We start from the raw sequence: 17,695 nt of genomic DNA, 5'->3' as shown, positions 1-17,695 counted from the left end.
TACGTTATAAGTTGTTGTCTTCTACGATTAAAGTAGGTACTGGCGATCATTAGGTCAAAAGATACAGCGTATTCTGCAATTTTGTGCCCTGCTGCATTTCTTTCTCCATAACTCCACCCACCATGAATTCTGTTATCCCCACTCCTCCTCTCACCAACACGTCCATTTAAATCTCCCCCAATTATCACCCTTTCATTGTCTAGTATTTCCATTGTTACTCCATCTAGGATTTTCCAAAATTTGTCCTTGTCTTCCTCCGAACACCCTGTCTGGGGTGCATACACGCTTAGAACTGTGATGACGTCTCCTCAAGTAGTAAGTTTACTCTGATGATTCTGTCATTGATTCTGTCCAGTTCACAGACTTCCTCTTTTAGATCTTTATCAACAATAATCCCTACTCCATTTCTGGACTCCTTGTCTGCACTGCTGTAGTACAGCTTGTATCCTTCTGCCAATAGTTTGGCTTTGTCACCCTTCCACTTGGTCTCTCGTAAGCACAGGGTATTTACCTTCCTTCTTTGCACCATGTCTACAATCTCGCGACTCTTTTGCTTCAATGTCCCAATGTTTAAAGTTCCGACTTTGAGAAGTATCCATCATTGTTTTGGTTTTGGCAGGGTTTTTTCCTGGCCGGATGCACTTCCTGACGCGAACCCTCCTCCTTCATCCGGGCTTGGTACTGGCAACAACAGTTAACGAGCTACTCAATCCACTCGTTACCTGTTGCAGGCGGAGTTATACGGCTCCATGCACTATAGTAGCATTATTACAATAGACACCTTATGTGACCATTTCCATCCGATCCGCAATTTTACATACAGGTTGCTTAGTAGGTTCAATAATTCATAACATCTGCAATTTTATTAGAAAATCACTTTAGTTACTTCAATGCACAACCATTCAGCTGAAACCCAGAAGTAACTTATCGATGCAAATAGCGGCATAAAGGTAACTATTATTTTATGTTTGTTATAGTTTTATGAAAGTGTGAATGTGCATGTGTGTGTGTGTGTGTGTGTGTGTGTGTGTGTGTGTGTGTGTGTGTGTGTGTGCGTGTGTGTGTTTGTGTGTGTGTCATAGGCAAGAGAAGGCGTCTGAGTAACATCTCCCAGAAAATAATAAAAGAAAAGTTTATCTCTTACTACATTTTCACTGTTCACGTGGTGAAACATGAGTATTAGACACGACGTATTAATGCTGTCATTTCTATTCGCAGCACATTTTGTAGACAGTATCCGTATATATCACTAACTGTACCTGCAAGATTATATCGCTGAACGACACATAGTTAAAGGAATATGACGTCATAATCATTGAGATACTCAACGAAGTAGCTTTACTTAAAAATGGTGCGCAAATTACCCAGACTATACTCATCCAGTGTTTGATAATGAGAGCAATAAGTGACTTCCAACAAACTTTAAACATAATTTCAGATCTTTATTTACTTTTTCATTAGTCTGTAGGTGAATAATTTAAAAGTTAAGAAACCAGCATAATTAGGGTTTTGCGTCTTCGCCCATAGAGGTTTTACATGCCTGAAGTCAAATATTGAACGCATTACCTTATTTGTAATCAGACGTTTGAAGCTGTTTCATACATGCGAGCTCGATTCCTTAAAGAATAGGTGGTAGTCGAGGGGACGAGGGCTACTTGTAAGTGTGACTCCTACAGGCAGTCTGACTGGCACTTATCGATAAATCTGTTGTACAAGATCAAACCCCATCTGTGGTGTAACCACCAGACACCACACTTGCTAGGTGGTAGCCTTTAAATCGGCCGCGGTCCATTAGTATACGTCGGACCCGCGTGTCGCCACTGTCAGTGATTGCAGACCGAGCGCCGCCACACGGCAGGTCTAGAGAGACGTCCTAGCACTCGCCCCAGTTGTACAGCAGACTTTGCTAGCGATGCTACACTGACAACTACGCTCTCATTTGCCGAGACGATAGTTAGCATAGCCTTCAGCTACGTCATTTGCTACGACCTAGCAAGGCGCCATTACCAGTTTATATTGAGATTATATAATGTATCAACAAGAGCGATGTTCACCAGTTATGGAATAAAGTTAAGTATTACATCAACTACGTACTTTATTTGCTATATTAATTACATTGTAATGTTCCAGACCTCACGCCAGTCTGCGTGAGCTTAACGTGTGCCTTTCGGCATCCTCGCATAGTGACTTGGCTGTCTTGCCAAGTCCCAACACCATCACTCTCTTCAAACACTGCTCTGCGAACAATTATTTCTCGGGAACCTTGGCTGGCTATCCGTAGCTTGAACGATTCGGTTTTTTCGTCTGTTTCTATCCACAGTGGTAGACTTCTTCCGTTTAGGGTCGAGCTCCTCGCCGAGTTGTGAAAGTCCAGGGGATGTCTACCGACCACCTCAGCCTCGATGCGTCATGCAGATGCGATATGGAGGCGCACGTGATCAGCACACCACTCTCCCGGCCGTTTCGCACACTTTCCAGTCCGCGGAACCACTGCCACACGGTTCATTTAGTGACTCCTGTTGCCAAATTGTTTTCTGCACATAGCTCGTCTTTCTGAGCACTACATCCTGATGTTCCACACAACAAATGCTGTAAGTAGGCTGTTTATGTTTTCTTATTGGCAACGTTACGTAGCGCTCTGTATGAAAATCACTGGCTGTGCTGTGTGCAGTCTGTGGCTAGTTTGCATTGTTGTCTGCCATTGTAGTGTTGGGCAGCTGGATGTGAACAGCGCGTAGCGTTGCGCAGTTGCAGGTGAGCCGCCAGCAGTGGTGGATGTGGGGAGAGAAATGGGGGAGTTTTGAAATTTGTAAGACTGGAGGTCATGAACTGCTATGTATATTATGATTTTTCAACACTATTAAGGTAAATACATTGTTTGTTCTTTATCAAAATATTTCATTTGCTAACTATGCCTATCAGTAGTTAGTGCCTTCAGTAGTTTGAATCTTTTAATTAGCTGGTAGTAGTGGCGCTCGCTGTATTGGAGTAGTTCGAGTAACGAAGATTTTTGTGAGGTAAGTGATTTGTGAATGGTATAGGTTAATGTTAGTCAGGGCCATTCTTTTGTAGGGATTTTTGAAAGTCAGATTGCGTTGCGCCAAAAATATTGTGCGTCTGTTTAAGCACAGTCTTGTACAATTTTTCTAAGGGGACGTTTCATATGTCGACCCTTAGCCGAGGATACCTCACTGGAATCTTCTGATTTTTTCTTGTAGTTTGTGCAATCAGTGCAGCCTTTGTTTATTGCTTGCGCGTAATTGTAGAGAGAATTTCCTTTGTAGTTGTAGTTTTTCATTGTTGTACAGTAAAACACTTGTGGCATGCATGTAGATTTGCACCAAGTATTTCGCAGCTGCGCTTGCAATTAACTAGATATTATTTTCAGTGCTATGTTAATGTGTTTTCTTATTTTGCTCTTCAAATTGTGCTTTCTGTGTCGTCGTGTGAAATATTGTGACAATAATGGCGTGTGAAAAACGTAATACTAGGCTCCAAAGTAAACTGAGAAATGACAGTGAAGACGAAAGCAGTGTGTTAGCGCCACTGTATAATGAATTAACTAATGTTCGAACTAGTAATTTGGTAATTGTGCATAGGGAAATGGAGCGGGCTGCAAATAATGGTGTAGGCAGTGAAACAATTAGTGAACAGGGAAGCATTATCGATCGATCGGTCGGCAACAGCTTGCCTTAGGAATCCGAAATGACAGGACACAATCTCGCAAATGCTGTAGATTCAGGTTTTGGGGCCTCACCGTTTTCTCAAATAAGTCAAAACACATTTTCTGCTTGTCAAAATGTGAATGCTGCCGGTGCAAATGCACTGCCGAAGAACATAGAGGAACAGATTCCAGACACTAATACATTATTATTGCAATTAATGCAGCAAATGAAACAAAATCAGAGACAAACACAGCAACAGACACAATGGAACGAAATCTTCAAAAGTTAGACACAATGGAACAAAATCTTCAAAAGTTAGACACAATGCAAGAAAATCTTCAAAAGTTAGACACAATGGAACAACACCAGAGACAAACACAGCAACAGTTAGGCGCAATGGAACAAAGGCTTCAAAAGTTAAGACTCAGTGGAACATAAGCTTGAACAAACACGTGAAGATTTAACTACTGAGTTACATAACATTGAATCGAAATGTCAAAAAGTCTGTAATGACGAAAAAACACAAATTTGTGAGCATTTTCAGCCTATTTTTTCGCGGCATGAAAATGCATTACAGAATCACGAAACAGCCATAAAAGAACTGCAAACTATTGTTCATGAAAATCAGGAGACCTTGCAAGCTAAAATTGACTCAGTTGCATCTACCGATTCGGTTACGCAACTTGCAAAAACTCAGGAAAACTTAAAGTACACAGTAGATACTCTGAAAATTGGTTCAGAAAGACACATGACGGAAATTAGTTCATTATCAGAGAAAGTAGTTGAACTTTCGGATCTGCTAAATAAAAGATTCAAACTACTGAAGGCACTAACTACTGATAGACATAGTTAGCAAATGAAATATTTTGATAAAGAACAAACAATGTATTTACTTTAATAGTGTTGAAAAATCATAATATAAATAGCAGTTCATGACATCCAGTCTTACAAATTTCAAAACTCCCCCATTTCTCTCCCCACATCCACCACTGCTGGCGGCTCACCTCCAACTGCGCAACGCTACGCGCTGTTCACATCCAGCTGCCCAACACTACAATGGCAGACAACAATGCAAACTAGCCACAGACTGCACACAGCACAGCCAGTGATTTTCATACAGAGCGCTACGTAACGTTGCCAATAAGAAAACATAAACAGCCTACTTACAATGCGTATTTGCAAGTTCCTGCAACGAATAATGCTCCATCTCCGACAGCCAATCACGGTCTCTAAACAGTGGCAAAATACTCGTAATCTGGGGGCAGATCGCAGACTTTTCTGTATGAGGTCTGTTCAGCAAATTGCGGAATACTCGTAATCTCGCGCCAGTGGTGTGTTGGAGCGAAATGCGGTTGGCATCCCTACTCATGCCTGTGTTTAATGTGCGGAAGTTTTGCTGTTGTATGTCTGTTGGTTATTGTTCAGTGCTGTGCTGAGTAGAACCTTATGCCGCACACTTTGCGAGTTTCGAGACGGCAGAGTTAGAGGCACGTCACGATACCAACACAAGTGACAACGCAAATTCCGGAGCGCATGATCGTTCCTATAAGGTTGGGTAACCACGCGGTTAATAATTTTCTGTCTACGTAGGCTCAAGTAGCAAAAGTTTAATTACAACCATCCTGCGCATTGCAGCCACAGAAATAAGTACTAACATCCGTTTGGCCAAACATAGGAGGAACTGTCACTTTGAACGAACTGATATTTCGGGAGTACTGGAGTACTAATTACAGTGTTGAGATCATAAAATAGAATTTCATGCAACTAGTAATTTGGTAAAGATAATGCATTATCATACACGCTTCATATGAAGGCAATAGTAATTTATATACACCATTTCAGAAAGTAATATCGAGTTACAAAGGAAAAAACGTAGATGCTGACGTTGCGCAACAATTGATTATTTGCGTGATTTTATATTTACCTGTTGTGTGATAAGTCTGAGCTCTTCGCACTTATTTAGCAAGGTGGCGTCAATCTGGACGACCACATTCGTCTGAATAACCAAGAAGAGTTCAAGATGGATTACTAGTAATTGATAATGACGTCGCCTGTCAGAATCAATTATACACATTCTTCATTGGCTGACGAGTACTGATGCCCCGCATGAAGCTGATTATGCCCCAAGTAAATTTGAGGCTCCTTGCACACACAATTGTGAGAGTGATATCTCTGAAGTTATCCCCTGCAGATGCGAACCATACTTTAATGAGCAGTTTTATGTATTTAACACGATCACTCACCTCGGAAGTCTTTTCAGAGTAAACAACAGCTGTGAAAATCTTCTTTGTGTTCTTCGGCCATTAATGGTTTGTGGCACCCTGTGCTACAGATGGGAAAAACCGAGCGGTTAAAATCGATACCAATCTTTTAGTTCTGAATAACCGGTATGTTTTGATAGCTTATTTGTTTGATCTAGTTTATAACAGATGCTTTTTATTTTTTATTTATAATCGAGTAAAAAGCTGAAATATTAATTTTTAGCCACAGCAGCAGTGCTAAAAATTTTCGTTTTTAAATGAACCTTTTTTGAAGAAGGAGTAATTTTTATTCGTAAATCTGCATTGGTTTGACCTACTGAGTTGTTTTAGAAAATGCGAAAAGGAATCAGTGTTATTTTGATAACACTGAAAAGAGTGCCGACAGCTACGAATAGCAGTGTTGCTGAAACAATAATGTTCCAATTGCCGAATGTTGTGGCTTAAAATGCGCATTTAAGTGCAGTGTGCAAGACTTGGTCACTACTTGGTCTATACAATTGTTTCTCACTGTCTTCGCCAGACATCCATTGCATAGCAGAATGGCAACAACCCTAGCCCGCAGGTAATTTTACGAAGTGACGTAGCAGTGAAGTACAATCTTCATTTGCTTTAAAAGATTAAAGATTTGTCTGCCATTATTTTTTAAAAAAATCTTTATTAACAACAATATTAATTATACTTGTTTAGCCCACCTCCTAACATGATTAGTGGGCCATAATTACTACATAAGTCTGAAATATTTTTGCAGCTAATGTTACAATTAGTGTTAGTGAGCTACTTTTAAGTTCTTAAGCTAGTGTTGAATTCCTACAGTAACAATGGACACTTTAATTTACCTACAATTTGTATTAGTGAACTACTACTTTTTAAGTTCCTGAGCTGGTGTTAATTTCCTACGGTAGCAATGAGCAGTTTAATTTTACCTACTTCTAACCTAGAAATGACTACTAACTGTAGCGTCACAGGTGTGCCAGTAAGTATAAACCTACTTGGAGTGGCCAGGCTCCCCGAGCTAACCCCGAGGAGCGTGCCCCTGGCACTGGGCCGGCCAAGGTTAGTAATCGCTGCAGCTTCCTATGTTAGTATTCTAATCTAAATCCTACTCTACTAACTTAACCTACGTCTTAGTTGGTGCTTTGTCGTAATCGGTATGGTTGATCCCATTCCCCTAATCCCGTACGTGGCGGTTTCCAACTGATAGAAGTCGGCCATTCCACGCACAGGCGGTATGGGATTGGGATCAAGTCTTAATCGGTTGGTTGGTTGAGAATTTGGTATTTACCCTAGATCCCTTAGGTACTCTATTAAAACTTTTCGTGATACCTCTTCTGCCAGAGCATTCAGGGTATGAAAAGTGTCTTCCTGTCTTAGAAGGTCGTATGTCTCGTTGTGTGGAAGTCTGTCTCTATATGTTTCCGCCACGTCATTGAAAAGAGGGCACTCGAAAACCACATGTTCGGGAGTTCCTTTCGCCGCGCCACAGTCACACTCGGGGGTTGCCCTTTTCCCAAACCGACATAAGTATGTCGGATAGGGTCCATGACCAGTGAGAAAGTGGATGAGTCCTCGTGTGGGTTCGAAATACTTCATGGTCCCACGTTCTTTAACATTAGGTAAGAACTGGAATGTTCTTCTCCCCGTTTCATCTTCCTCCCAATTCCTCTGCCACAGTTCCTCCCCTCTGTTTCTTATCTCCCTCTTATCCTCTACTCTCACACCCATGATATCTGTTATTATTTCCCCATCTCCTTTTTTCGCCCAATACCACGCCGCTTGTTCTCTTCTTTTAATATCTAGCGGGTAGAGCCCCATTATGACTAACAGAGCTCCCCCTGGTGATGTCCTGTAGGCCCCTACTGATCTTAATATCATATTTCTCTGGACTCTTCTCACTATCATGGCGGGCACGACCCGCGTGAGCCTGTGCGCCCAGACTCCCGAGCCGTAACCCACTTCTGATGTCAGGATGCTATTATGATAAAGTTTAATGAGATGAGGGGGGAGATGAAATCGTTTATGTCCAATGGAAATGAGATTATTTAATAACTGCAAGGCTTTCTGTGTTACGGTTTCTATGTGCTTTCCGAAGTTCCATCTCTCGTCAATTATGACTCCCAGATATCGCGCCTCACGTCGCCGAAGAACTGGTGAGCCATCGATTCTCACTGTGGGATTTCTAATAAGCTGACCTTTTAGTAATAGATAAGTAGACTTAGTAGGGGAAACTTTCATTTTCGTTTTAAGGCACCATTGGTGCAGTCTTTCAATGGCCCTTTCGATTTTTGGCTCTATGTCCTCTCGGCTACGACCGCCGACCAGCAGGAGGAGGTCATCTGCGTAGGCTATCACCTCTAGCACTTCTTCACTTTGTTGCAGTTCGTCTAATAAGGGTTCCATGTGCATGTCCCAAAACAGGGGCCCCAATACGGAGCCTTGGGGACATCCCTTACTGATTACTTTTCCAATTCTCCCGCTAGGGGATGATAGCCAAACCTCCCTATCCTTACAATAGCTCCTCAGACACTCATATAGCGGCTCTGGACACTCTTTCTCCCGTAAACAGGAGAAGAGCGAAGGCCACCACAGGTTGTCAAAGGCGCCACTGATATCCACCATGATGCCGACGACATACTTATGCGGGGTCGAGCCGCAGACTTCAGCCGCCAGAGCGATGGCATCAGATGCCGACCGCCCCGGCCTGAAGCCAAACTGCCTGCTGCTCATCCCCCACAGCATCCGGTGAGCCGTCAATCTGTCAACCAGCAGTTTCTCCAAGAGCTTCCCAAATAGGTCCAATAGACAGATTGGCCTATAAGATTTGACGTCAGTTGGATCTTTCTCTGGTCCTTTTTTAATTATAATTACGTTCGCGGTTTTCCACTTCTTGGGAAACCTTCTTTGTTGGAGGCACTCGTTGAAAAGGTGAGTTAGCGGCGCGACCAACTGGGGTGCCAGAAATTGCACCACCTCAGCCACAATGCCGTCTGGTCCTGGAGCTTTCCCTCTTTTTAGGGATTTTATTTGTGCAGCCACCTCCTCTTCCGAGAATGGGTAGACTGCCGTGTTGTTGTTGTAATCCGTTAAATATGCGTCACGCAGTTGCTTCTGGTTTTCAGTTTCCCCATCCGCATTGTCGTCAGGCAGCAGGGACTGGAGAAGGACCTCAGCAGTTTCCTGCCAAGACTCCGTCATCCCATCCCCTCGCCTGACAGTTGATAACTCCAGAGGAGAGCGGATTTTTTCCCGTACCAATTTATAAGGGAGACCTCACGGATCTAAGGCCAACTGGTTCAGCACATAGCTTTCCCAGCTACGCAGTCTCACTTCGCGTAATGCCTTCTGAAAACCTTGCTTAGCCTCCCTGTATCGCAACTGCCATCTTTGTCTTTCCAGCCAGACGACACTGCGCTGGTAGTTTCTCCTTAGCCTTCTAACAGATTGACGTAACTCCTCTAATTCGGGCGACCATGGTGCTGGCGAGGCCGCCACGGCCTTCCTCCTGGTTGGTACGGCGGCCCTCACCACTCTATGTACTGCACCCACCAGTTCCTCAGCTCTTTTGTCTATGTCAAGGTCTTCGTGTACGTCACCTTCTGGTAATGCAGGAATGTCGCACTCCCTCGCTAAAAGTTCCCAATTTGCTCTGTTATAATTATACTGCACCTCCCATCCCATGGCCCAGCGGCACTCTCTTTCACTCAAGGTGAAGGTTATTAGGTTGTGGTCGCTCGTGGTGGCATTGCCTATAACTGTCCAGTTCTTTATTAGATTGGCTGCGTTGTGTGATGAAGGGTAACGTCTATGTTCGTGCCTTGTCCTCCTCCTGCTGTGTAGGTAGGAGGATTGCCCGGCTTGTTTGCCACCACGAGCTGTGAAGCCATTAGAAAGTCCTCTACTTTGTCTCCATTCGCGTCTCTGGTGCCGCTGTACCATAGGGGGGATTTTGCATTGATGTCAGCTGTTATTATTATTTTTCGTCCTCGCAACGCCGTGGTGACTCTTGCCAGATGTTCCAGGTGTCGTTCTATTTCATCTCCGTATTGAAAATACATGTTTATGAGTATAATTACTCCCATTGGTGACTGGAGCTCCACGACGTTGCAGTGACGAGTTGCGAATTGTGAGAGGGTAGTTACCCTCAGGAGTTTATTTGTTATTACTATTGCTGCTCTAGGATCCTCATCTCCGCTGACAATCTGCCATGTTGTAGCAGCAAAAGCTATTTTCCCAGCTTGGGAGTACGGCTCCTGTAGGCAGAGCACGTCTAGTCTCCTCTCCTCCACCTCTTTACGGAGCTCCTGCATAACAAGTCGACTGTTGTGCGTGTTCAGTTGTCCAAGTGTTATCTCTGTCGTCATGGAAAATATGTGTGCATATGGTCGTCTGGCCAGGTCTTACTCTAGTCGAAAACAATTCGTCCATTTGCCAGTACGGCCTGTTCGTAAATGTCCTGAAGGTCAAACTTTTCACCGCGTCTCTCAAAAACTTTTTTCAGTAAGTCCCGCAGGGCTCCGAAATCGGTTGGGAGATTCACTGACTTGAGCTGTATTCTATCTACAGCCTCCATTACCGAGAAGGTTACCTTTCTTCCCTCTTCGTGTCCTACACGGACCACATGCCGTAAGGCAGTGGCCAGGGTAATCGGCTCTTCCAGTCTGGTCAGTTGCATCGTGTACTCGATGTTGGGATAAACCCTTACCGGGTCCACGGGTGGCAATCTGACCACTGGAGTGTTATGCATTGTGGGCTTCGAGCTTGTGCTTGTGACAGCACTATCTTGGATGGGTTTTTCTCTAGGTTTTATCTGAGATATTTCTGTTCTAGGATGCTCTTGCCGCTTTGGATGGATTGCCGGCTTTGTTTCCCATCGTCGAGGGGCTGGATCTATGTTCAGTACTGGAGGATCTGTTTGTATGTTTTTATCTATCATATAAGGCTCCGTTTGTATGGCCTTATCTATTATTTCCGTCTTAGTGGCACTTGAAAGCGCCACTAGGAAGTTCTTGAACCTGGTTGCCCTCATAGCGTCCCGCCTCCTCTTACTTGGGGATTTATGTTTTGGCATCCTATTTGGTGGGCTGTGATCAGCTATAATCGATTTTCGAAATAAGTCGTTGTTCCAACATTCTGTATGTTGGGCAACTGCGTCCCGAGGCTCCGCATGACTTCTTCCCTTGGTTTTTGCAAGGGATACAAACTGCTGCTGCTTTGCAGTCTTTGCGGTTGTGTCCACTTGTGCCACACTTCGTGCAAGCCGACTCCCTGGTGCACATCCTTAGGATGTGGTCCAGGTCACCACAGTTGTGGCAGCGAGGTACCACGATGTAGTCTCTTACATTGATGGAGTGAAAACCTATATATAATCTGCCCATTGCTGTGATTTTTTTCCACATCGGTGCCGTGACCTCAGCTACGTGATGTACCACATCACGCCCCCGAGGCCCCGTCTTAAATCTCAATTTAAAACTCTTTCGGAATTCCTCCTCATTTATGTCATCAAAATTCTGCTCTTTTATTGTATTTGTCAGTTCGTCATCTGTCATGATAGTTGGTACGTCATAGAGAATTACAAGTGGATTCCTATTCTTGGGTGGTTCGCACTTGACTAGTGAGTTTAATTTTTGATTATTTAATATTTTATCTTTGTCCTCTTCTGAGGCTACTTCTACTATTACTGAGTTTCTGCTGGGTTTTATTCGTTTTTTTTTGATTTTGTCTTTGGTTGGGTTTATGGTTTTTGTAAACAGCTCTTGTATTTTCTTAACACTGGTGTCTTGCCCAGGCAGTGTCCTGAGGAAGACCGCAGTGTCTGTTCTTTTGACTGCTTTGTCAATGCTTTCTTTTGTTGTATGCGGCTTGGTTGGCGCCTGCGCAGCCATTTCTATGAAATACTAATAGAGGTAGGAAAATATGATAACAGTAGCAAGTTAAATGATTAACACCAATTAATTGGCCGGCCGAGGTGGCCGAGCGGTTCTAGGCGCTTCAGTCTGGAACCGCGCCACCGTTACGGTCGCAGGTTCGAATCCTGCCTCGGGCATGGATGTGTGTGATGTCCTTAGGTTAGTTCGGTTTAAGTACTTCTAAGTTCTAGGGGACTGATGACCTCAGAAGTTAAGTCCCATAGTGCCCAGAGCCATTTGAACCAATTAATTCGTAGTTTAGAATAAAAATAGAAAGTAACTGATCTGCTGCTGTCTACATGATATGCCTTTATCTGCTCGTAGCCATTAAAAACGTTCAAATCAACACGAAAATCAGAGTTCTTCAAATTCGGTTTTTACCCCTTAGCACTGAGTATTCGTAATGCCCAAATAGTAGCATGATCCCCGCTTACAGCATGATTTTTGAAAAGTTTCAAAAAATTAGAGTCAATAGGATGATATTTTGATATTTTTTCTATTCAATCATTTACCACGTTTTGAGAAAAGCAGGGAACGGTGCACAGTCTAAGTTTTCTTTTAATGGAATATTTAATTTAATATTTTGATTCTTTGTACCTTGAAACTGACAGAGACAAAATTTTTCAATTTTCACTCGGTTTCTGCCTTTATTACAGAAAAACAACCGAAAATAGCTAATTTTGAGTGGTTTTTTAACAGTACAATTAAACTGTCGTTGAGAAACACCGATGTAACCGAAAACCGGTCCTTTTTTGGCGATAACCGCCATCCCTACTACAATGCAAATGAATCGTTAATGAACAGTTTTATGTATCGAACACGACCGCTCTTCCCGGAAGTTTTATCGGAGATAAACACCAACTATGAAAACCTTCGTTCTGTTATTTGACCGTTAAAGGTTTGTGGCACATTTTAGCTTCGTGCAGTTTTGTTTGCTCGAAGTCGACGGTGTCCCTTTAGTGGCCTATCTTCTTGCAACGCACGAGCGTGCCAGCAGGGTTCGGTCTCGGCTCCCTCGCTTGCCCTAGTGGCGCGCTGACGCACAGCACAACGCCCTCCCTCCCCCCCCCCCTTCCCGTCCGCCCAACCCCCCCACCCCTAGCGCGCGGCTGTGCCCGCACCACGCGGCTCCGGATGCTGCGGTTCGCGGATCATGGCCGGCTACTGGCGCTGCGACTATCGACCGCGGCGTGGCGTGCCGACCCGACGCGCCCCACTTATCGATCCGCGGCACGGCGCACGCGCCGGAACGTCGCCGCGAAGGGGCGCCATCGATTCGACGCCGTGCGCTGCGGTCCGGTCAGTATCGCGTCGCGACACCCCGCCGACCACACCGACACATTTCCAGGTAGGGCAGCCAGCTTCGCGTCACTAATAAAAACTATACAACATAGTGCTCTCGATAACTTGCCAGTTAATCTGGCCGCTGTCCTGCAATCCTCTCGTGGCTGTGCCAGTCGCGTTCGTTTCGCGCGCAATTTCTAGAGACGCGAATGGGCGAGCATGCTGTGAGCTTTTAGTCCACGCTACCATTATAGCGCCGAAGCTCGGGTTGCGGAAATATCAATACATCCAATTTGCACCGTTGCAGGTGCTCCAGTCCGTGTATTTGCAATAATATCGCGCTCTCTTGCTGATCACGCCCGCCACGCCTCTGTTGCGCGGTAAGGGTGTTTACCTCATTGTTTCCTGCTCCCGCGCCCACATGCGCTTTTCCTCTCCAGAGATTACTACTGACTAAGTCACAACTAATAGTTTTAAAGGATTTCCGCCCTCTGTAGGATATTTTTATCATCTGTTCTTCCTCGTAATTTGATCCATGCTGTTGATCTATCCCAAGTAAGCGCGTGTCGTTATTTGATAATATTTGAATGCTTGGCAAATGACCATTGATTCCTCTTGTCGCCGCATCCAAAATACTGTACTTTAAGTTCACATTAAGCTTATTACATACTATTTCTGACAGTAAACTCTATAAATTAACTCTCTGTCACTAAAAAAATAAAATAAAAATGAAATGTGTCAGCTACTTATGCCTACACATTAATCTTCTGTAGGGTGAGTGGCAGAGCTAATGTCCTATATATTTACTCAAGATTTCAAATGATTCATTTTGTATGTCACGTAAGTGGCACCCAGTTTCTCGATATCGTCATGACTTTTTTTTATTTATTTTTCCTTCCTGGATTTAACTATCGATCTGCTTTCGTCGTTTTGTTTAAGCCACTTGTCGTGAATGGTGTTGGTAATTATTAGTGTCCGTCGCCAGATTCGTTTGCCTTCTGTTCTTTCGTAACACAGATTTTGCCAGTGTGTCTGTTCTACTCCTGTACACGCCGAACAAGGTGGGATAACTCTTACAAGTGTGATACGTGAATGAGAGATGGTCTCAGCCAAAAGCGTTCATCTTTCGTCAAAATTTTCATAGTTTCCTCAGATCACTTCAGACGATTTCTGAGATGATTACTTCAGTAAAGTCACGGCCTATTTCCATTTTGGGCCAACTGAAAAATGCTCTGCTCTCTGCGATCTCTACGGCGTTTAAAAATTAATTATATAGGAAATGGAAGAAAAAGATACTCTATACATCTACAATATATACAGATTTGAACGTTTGACAATTAAGCTCTCCGTAAGAATCGTAATAATATATACTGAAAATGGCATTATAATGGACGCTGTTCTGTTTTAGATGTTGCATCTGAAATATATACATAGCATAACGTTTTTCTTAGAATCACCGGCAGAACTGCGTAACTGCTCAAGCGTATTTTTTTTTCACCTTAGTACTGCACACGTGTGTTGGTTTGCGAGATTATCACGACAGAAACAAAAATTAGGTATCACGTGCTGGTCATAATACCACTTAATCAGCTAGACTGTCACCTCCGCTCCTGCTATTAGTATTGGTCAAACGCAAGCGGCGCTGAAATTAAGTCATTAAGTTTTCAATTATGCATGTGACCTACTGGCGCTCTACCGGAGAAGATCCTAATCAGTCATAAATGCGCCGCAGTGGATTTCACGCCGAGAACTAATGTGCCTGTGGACACAGTTACCCGGGAAAATCGATCATTTTTCTGCTTTGACTAAGTCTAGACCTGAATTTCTCTCATTCCGTCTCTCCCCTTCCCCGCCCCCCACCCCACCCTTCCCCTTCTCTCTCTTTCTCTGTCTCTCTCTCTCTCTCTCTCTCTCTCTCTCTCTCTCTCTCTCTTTCTTCCTTCACTTGCATACGTACACAAATATAAATACTGCTAAGAAGGAGCACCATTAAGATAACTCAAGAAAAGAGAAAACAAATACAGAGACATGATTCGATAAGTAATGAACTGAAAGAGCGTGTATAAAACTAAACAGTTCTGCTTCGTTCGGGATGCTTTCTGCAGAAGTAAATGTGCTGCGATATTTTTTTTATGCTGCCTTTGATTGATCGTAATATTTATCAGGAATAGGGAGAAGTACATTTTCTTTTATACTATACTCTGTGTTTGCAGGGAATGGTTTTTTATTGAATTAGCTATCGCTTTTATCTTATTAAAACGTTTACCACCACAAATATCAACCATTATGACTTCCAACGTTACTAACTTCTGTACTCAGGTATCTTAAGGTCATGTTCAAAATTAATCTTTCTACGGACAGTGTTCGTTTGTAACTGAACTACCTCTTATACCCCTAGCAATTAATATCAATTTTGTTTCCAAACATTATGCCAGAGTAGAGAAACTATAGCGCCTAAATACCACCTACAGACTCACCCTGAATACGTATTCAAGGACCAAACCAACACCATGGCGGTAGAGGGAGGGAAGATTTTCACCCCTCCACTTTACTGGGAACACCCAAAACTACGTGCTGCGTGTGGCCGCCGGTCACGTGGTCTGTGCCGCCATGGCGCCTAAATGGCCGGTATTGCCTTGGGGGTGCGGTTCCAGTCCTGCAACAGTTGTGCGAACATTATTCTGTTTTTCAGAAAACATTACATGAAGGATCAGCAAAAAATGTTCGTACAGAATTTGCAGAAACACGCCACAAAACGAAACGGCAAAACATAGCAAAGATGCTGTTCGCCGCCTTCGTAGTATCTGGACGTTTAGCGCCGTACTAGTCGGTGATTTTTATTAACTTATAAAAACCTCCGAAGCGACACAGATTACCCTGAGACAAGTAATTTAATATAAGACACATGGGGCCCCAAGTGCCGGAAAATATCCCAAAAGTGGATGACAAATGTTGAACATGTGACGTCACCAGATCACACCCAAGACAAGTATTCACTTCGGATTGGCCGGGTTCGATTCCCGGCCGGGTCGGGGATTTTCCCCGCCCGGGTTGGTTGGGTTGGGTTGTTTGGGGAGGAGACCAAACAGCGAGGTCATCGGTCTCATAAGATTAGGGAAGGAAGTTGGCCGTGCCCTTTCAAAGGAACCATCCCGGTATTTGCCTGGAGCGATTTAGGGAAATCACGGAAAACCTAAATCAGGACGGCCGGACTTGGGATTGAACCGTCGTCCTCCCGAATGCGAGTCTAGTGTGCTAGCCACTGCGCCACATCGCTCGGTCCCCGCCCGGGGACTAGGTGTTTGTGTTGTCCTCATCATCTCATCGTCATTCGGGAAGTGGCGAGTTTGGAACTGGAAAGATTGGGAATTTGTACGGGCGCTGATGACCACGATGTTGAGCGCCCCAGAAACCAACCTCATCCTCATCACACCTCGGAGTGGTTCCGGGCATACGAGCACGACTTTAGCGCGTGGGGTTCAGGGTTTGGTTATAGCGAGAAAATAATTTTGCAACTTCAATGTTTACGGCAGGTAACATTTACTGAGGGTATTAGACATTTGCACCATTTGCGTGAATGCAAGTGTTGCATCGCTCAGTTGTCCCTTCACGCACTGATTCGAAACTATTCTCCGTATTTTGGATATGACGTTAGATGTTCATCATTTGTCATCCGGTTTTGAGGTGTTTCCCGACGTTTGCTGCACCATGAATCTTATACACTGAAGAACCAAAGAAACTGGTACACATGCCTAAAATCGTGTAGGGCCCCGCGAGCACGTAGAAGTGCCGCAACACGACGTAGCGTGGACTCGACTAATGTCTAAAGTAGTGCTGGAGGGAATTGACACCATGAATCCTGCAGGGCTGTCCATAAATCCGAAAGAGTACGACGGGTGGGGATCCCTTCTGAGCAGCACGTTGCAATACATCCCAGATATGCTCAATAATCTTCATTTCTGGGAAGTTTGGTCGCCAGCGGAAGTGTTTAAACTAAGTAGAATGTTCCTGGAGACACTTTGTAGCAATTCTGGACGTGTGGGGTGTCGCATTGTCCTCCTGGAATTGCCCAAGTCTGTTTGAATGCACAATGAACATGAATGGATGCAGGTGATCACACAGGGCGCTTACGTACCTGTCACCTGTCAGAATCGCATCTACACGTATCAGTGGCCCATATCACTCCAACTGCACACGCAACACACCATTACTGAGCCTCCACCAGCTTGAACAGTCCCCTACTGACATGCTGCGTCCATGGATTCATGAGGTTGTCTCCATACCCGTACACGTCTATCAACTCGAAACAATTTGAAAAGAAACTCGTCCGAGTAGGCAACATGTTTCCAGTCGTCAACCGTCCAATGTCGGCGTTGACGGGTCCAGGCAAGGCGTAAAGCTTTGTGTCGTGCAGTCTTCAGGGGTACACGAGTGGCTCTTCGGCTCCGAAAGCCCATATGATGATGTTTCATTGAATAGTTCGCACGCTGACGCTTGTTGATGGCCCTGCATTGAAATCTGCAGCATCTTGCGGAAAGGTTGCACTTCCGTCACGCTGAACGATTCTCTTCAGTCTGCGTTG

The 17,695-nt window shown here is 44.2% G+C and overlaps 1 protein-coding gene across 1 annotated transcript in view; it reads left to right on the top strand.

Moving 5' to 3' along the window:
* Positions 1 to 13,132: 13,132 nt before the first annotated feature.
* LOC126175673 (sodium- and chloride-dependent GABA transporter 1-like) overlaps positions 13,133 to 17,695 on the top strand; it is a 159,183-nt gene continuing 154,620 nt past the window's right edge. The window contains exon 1 of the mRNA XM_049922597.1: positions 13,133 to 13,177. The gene's annotated coding sequence lies outside the window, so the exon portion shown is untranslated. The remainder of the gene's footprint in view (positions 13,178 to 17,695) is intronic.

This window comes from Schistocerca cancellata, chromosome 3 (genome assembly GCF_023864275.1).
Source record: "Schistocerca cancellata isolate TAMUIC-IGC-003103 chromosome 3, iqSchCanc2.1, whole genome shotgun sequence".
In the NCBI taxonomy this organism is placed as follows: Eukaryota; Metazoa; Arthropoda; class Insecta; order Orthoptera; family Acrididae; genus Schistocerca; species Schistocerca cancellata.
This window is presented reverse-complemented; position numbering and strand designations above follow the sequence as displayed.